We start from the raw sequence: 5636 nt of genomic DNA on the forward strand, positions 1-5636 counted from the left end.
AGAAGTCTAGAGTAACGTTTCTGTCGTGCGTCTCAATAAAAGGTCTTTCAATGTTTCACTTAGATCGTGGATAAATAAGTACCTTAGAAGTCTAGAGTAACGTTTCTGTCGTGCGTCTCAATAAAAGGTCTTTCAATGTTTCACTTAGATCGTGGATAAGTACCTTAGAAGTCTAGAGTAACGTTTCTGTCGTGCGTCTCAATAAAAGGTCTTTCAATGTTTCAGTTAGTTTTGGAAACCATCCTTACTATACCTTTAATACATTACGCGTGTATAATTATTTATACGATGCCTATTGATTGCTCCGAATTAAAGTGACTAATTATAAAGATAAGATGTTTTATTATGGTTCACAAAAATATATCTATATATTTTTTAATACTAAAGAGAAGTGTTTTTTTTATTGTAAACGCTCTGACATTTCCAATAAACATACAAAAAGCTACTTTAAAAAAAAAGTAGAATTCTCGCCGTTTCGTTTCCATTCAGCTCGAGTCGTCCTTCGGTGTTGAACCACCTTAGATTCCAGAAAATATATATATAGAAAAAAAGAGGTAAACATGAGGCAGCAATAAATACGATTGTAATACATAGCGAGGATTCTCTAACATTTAAAAATAGGTGATTGAGGTTGGGCCAGTACTCGAGTTGACAGTTTGAACGTATAGTGGCTCCTCTTGCTTATATTAGTCCCGCAGAATTACCCTGGTTTCAAGGATAAGTAATATCATACGAATCACAGAAGACGGATGAGATGGGCGAAAGGGTGATTGTACTTAATATATATATATATTACAACACTGCTATTGTCGAATAGTTTATTGTAGGGATGGTGATAAAGCTGTCACGAATACAATTATCCGTCTCCAACCCGAATGTCGTGTTTTGTGTTTTCTATGTCTGGTATTCTTAATAGATCAATGTGTCACTTCGGTACAAACGCTTTCTTCCCACTGAGAATACAAACAAATATAATGTCTGATGATCCGGCTTTCAGCCTGGCCACTTGAGTCTAACCCAACAAGGGTTACCAGCGGGGTAATATAACGGTGTTTCTTGATCAGAAATGATGGTCTGGTTGGTAGACTAAAGACGAATTTTCTGAAAATGATGGAAAACCACCTTACGTCCTTTCGAGCAAGAACATAATACAAACATATATATTTGTGTTATTCACGTAACGTCTATGCTTTTTTTGGTTTGTTTTTACAATTACCAAGCTTAAGTGTTAAACATTTGAATGAAATTTAACACTCACAAATTCATTAAAATATCATGAATAGAACAAGAAATCAGTTCGAATAACAAGCCTGTCAATAGTTCTGTTATAATACCAATTTCACTTCCAGTGTAATATCCTTCATGTCGGAAGGCTTACTTATAAATCTAGAAACAAGAAACTACAACGCTAAAGCCATTCTTTTTTTTACTTTGTTCGATACCTTTTGTCACAAATCAAACTTCAGTGTTTCTTCCTTCTGCTACGGGGATTTCCTCAGCTCGTCCAGGGATGATCCTCTTAAGAACGGGTGACGAAGGCAGAACTTTCACCCTTAAACCGAGATCATGAGGAATTTGGGTTTGTGAACTACAAGTTTCCCGACATCGTGGAGAATCCTGTGAAGTTTAAAAATCGGTAACAAGAACAGCTCTTAAAAAACAAAACAAAATAGACATGTAAATCAGAAACTTTCCAGAAATTTTTCCAATGTCTTCAGGTCCTTAAGATACTGTATAATTCAAGAGCCTGTAGTTGAATACTGGTAATGACCACCGAGCAGGCATTCGAATTAATCTGCTTAAAAGCACAAAAAAAAAGGTTCCACATGAAGATATCTACATAAAATATCGTTTAAACTTTTGTGAGAACAAAAAACAAACATTTAGAGCTACTCCTGTGATGCAGTTGTTTCTACAGAAACAAAACCAAGTGTTAATGTGAAGATAGACTGGGAACAAAGACGCTAAGCCGAGGAAGACATTTCAATTTCCATGTAATGAACAACCCTATTGGTGAATTCCACACATCTTTAAAAACACTCTAGCTAAAATAAGACTGAATTTTTCATGACTTGGTAGTGATAGTTTCTTTCTGATTTTCATGACTTGGTAGTGATAGTTTCTTTCTGATTTTCATGACTTAGTAGTAATAGTTTCTTTCTGATTTTCATGATTTAGTAGTAATAGTTTCTTTCTGATTTTCATGATTTGGTAGTAATAGTTTCTTTCTGATTTTCATGACTTAGTAGTAATAGTTTCTTTCTGATTTTCATGACTTAGTAGAAGATGTTTACTGTAATTTATCTTAGCAGGGACATAATATTAATAAATGTATGTGACACTAAAGAAACATAAGGCTTTATTGATTATTTAACAACAACCATCATAAATCCTTCTTTTATTTTACACATTTAAAGTGGTTTTTTGCTAAGACTAATGTTACATGTAATTCCTAGTTTTTACACTTTAATTTGTCTTTCCATAATACTAACTAATATTATTTTTCTTACATTTTCAAAGGCGTAAAGAATGGGACGTGTATGTCATAAGTCGTTTATGCAGCTATTATGTAAATATGTTATGCAACTTATCGACTGTAACTTCTTTCCAGAACCTTCTCTTACCGTATCATGATAGAGACTAACTTCTCCGAGTGAATGGCTTGCTGGGGTAATTTCGGCTAAAGGACTAGTCCATCTGACGGTCTCTCCGGTTAGAAATGTTCCACCTTCGTTTACATTACATAGCTCTACCAGGTTTCCGTTGGCTACAAGACCAGGTAAAAGAAGTGACATTAAGGATTTTTGGCATTAAAAGTTTTTTATCATCGTACTTCGTTTATCATCAATCTTTTTGACAGCAAAATCAATACTACACAAAAAAGTTGCAAAGGGGGTATTAAGAAAACAAAACTAAAAACAACTACAGAACAGTCACAAAAAAACAAAAGAGGCAAAATTTACCCAATTTTACTTCTGATTGGTATGAAAATTAATTTGTTGGAAGAGTTATAACGATGACAAAAATTCGCGAATACATATATATATATTCCGGTTTGGTTAAAAGTGCAATGGAGTTTTTCTCAAGTTTAACTTCAAATGACAAATATAATTTGTGTTTCTTATCACGGCGTAACTGAACGTAATGCAAATCTCCTCTTCTTCAACAGCTGGTACAATAGTGTCTACAACATTCAGTTCAGGTCTGTAGAGAGTTTATGGTTATTGCTATTGTGAGTTCATGAGACAGTCGTTTCTGAGGTCATACCAACCTACTGTCCACCTAACTGTAACCCGAAGACAGATGGACTGAACTGTAATACTAATTACTCTCTGAATCTAATTTAAAGGTTATTAGTGTCTAAAAAGAATGCAATTTCTATTTTGCTCCAGGGCTATTGAGTCGAGATGAGTTCTCCAAAACCAATCTAAAGCAAAGAATTGGGCTCTAATAAATTAGATCAAGTTTTATCATCAACAAAATGGTGCACAACGAACCGTCTTTCACACTTGATTTTTTCCCGACATTTCTATCCGACCATAATCAACAAAATGGTGCACAACGAACCATCTTTCACACTTGATTTTTTTCCCGACATTTCTATCCGACCATAATCAACAAAATGGTGCACAACGAACCATCTTTCACACTTGATTTTTTTGTTGATTATGGTCGGATAGAAATGTCGGGGTTGTGCACCATTTTGGAACCATCTTTCATACTTGATTTTTTTCCCGACATTTCTATCCGACCATAATCAGAGTTTATTACTCATACGAATTATATATTTTGCAAAATGAAGAGTTACAAGTAATTACTACTTTTCTTTACATTATCATAAAATGATTTGGTTAAATCTTCATAGCAGCTAGCATTGACACTTCAACAAAAACTTTTTCAAACAAATCATCCTGATTGCTTAAGCTTGATAATTCATTATTTTTTACGTTTCATCTTAACTGGCTCAAAATTTAAACCTATTAGGTACAGAAACACGTTACATGCCAATACAGAGGATTGAGTACGTTATATAAAAACGATTTTGGAGACTAGCCACGTCGTTACAGTACATGTCGCCACGTTCGGTCATACTGCATCTTGACAATAGGCCTTGCAGTGTAGGTTTCATTACAAAAGGCTCCGTTTTAAGGCTGTCATCTCCAAACCATACCAATTAGTCCCATAAGCTTCCCTTCCCTCGTTTTAACAGTCGGATCACATACAAATCCACTGACACTGCGTCTGCGACTTCATCGGTATGTCTTCGTATGAAATAGCACGAACACTCGTTTCATTCTCCATCTGCTAGCGTATGTGACGGTTGAACGGTTATGTCTTGCAAGAAGCATTGTATTACGTGTATCGCAACAACAAGATAACTATACAAGATAAACAAGATAACTATTTCTACGAAACGACACACAGCAAGAGTATTTACGAGGATAAATCGATATTAAAGAAAACAACGCAATGTGGATGATTTAGTAAAAAAACGAGTTTTCACAGATATTCTAGCAGTTTTTCTTTTAATGATAAAATTAGATTATGTGGATCCATTTTCTGTGTTTCTTAATTAATTACAATACGATGTCTTAAACGAGTTTAATACATCCCCCTAGTGGATGAAAAAAATACTATAAATTTTATTACCTCCTTTATTCCATATCTACAACGATCTTAAACTACTTTAGTTTTTAAATTTAATACAAGCCTGTTGGTGGCCCAGTGGTAAGGCTTATAACACTTCTATTGAAGGTTCAATCCCTCTGGTGAACAGAGCAGAGATAGCGCATTATACAGCTTGAAACATATAAACACGATGTAAACATATTTATATTATCAGCGTGAGTAGCCTCTGGTGTCAACTAATGACAATGATTTTTAAGCCTTTGTCGAAGAAAATTTTATAACAATTTTATACCTTGACAAGATTAGCTAGAAATTGAATAGATAATTCCAGAGTATTTACATTTTGTTAAGCCTAACGTCATTCATTTTTATACCTCCTACGTCGTCTGCTAGAAAAAAAACGCCTATTTGTAAATTTTGTAAACTATGTTTTTCGCTATGCTGATTATAAACTATCTGATCGAAAGTATGGATTATTTTGAATTTATTATTATTAGTCAAAATAGCTACCTACATAAAACAATAGCATTATTTCATTTCTCTAAGTAAGGTCGAAAATGGTTCAATCGTTTACTTGAATACAAGGGTATAATCATCCATTTGAAGATATACAATCGTTTACTTGAATAAAAGGGTATAATCATCCATTTGAACATATACAATCGTTTACTTGAATACAAGGGTATAGTCATCCATTTGAAAACAGTGATGCAATCGTTTACTTGAATACAAGGGTATAATCATCCATTTGAAGACAGTGGTACAATCGTTTACTTGAATACAAGGGTATAATCATTCATTTGAAGATATACAATCGTTTACTTGAAAACAAGGGTATAATCATCCATTTGAAGACAGTGATACAATCGTTTACTTGAATACAAGGGTATAATCATCCATTTGAAGATATACAATCGTTTACTTGAATACAAGGGTATAATCATCCATTTGAATATATATAATCGTTTACTTGAATAAAAGGGTATAATCATCCATTTGAAGATATA

The 5636-nt window shown here is 33.7% G+C and overlaps 1 long non-coding RNA gene across 1 annotated transcript; it reads right to left on the bottom strand.

Moving 5' to 3' along the window:
- Positions 1-6: 6 nt before the first annotated feature.
- On the bottom strand, positions 7-2775 carry LOC111089499. Its single transcript, XR_002613762.1, has 3 exons — positions 2625-2775; positions 1443-1617; positions 7-1101 (listed from the first exon to the last, which is right to left on the bottom strand). It is a non-coding gene; the product is annotated as an uncharacterized LOC111089499 (long non-coding RNA).
- Between the last annotated feature and the right edge of the window lie 2861 nt (positions 2776-5636).

This window comes from Limulus polyphemus, unplaced genomic scaffold, assembly GCF_000517525.1.
Source record: "Limulus polyphemus unplaced genomic scaffold, Limulus_polyphemus-2.1.2 Scaffold6449, whole genome shotgun sequence".
In the NCBI taxonomy this organism is placed as follows: domain Eukaryota; kingdom Metazoa; phylum Arthropoda; class Merostomata; order Xiphosura; family Limulidae; genus Limulus; species Limulus polyphemus.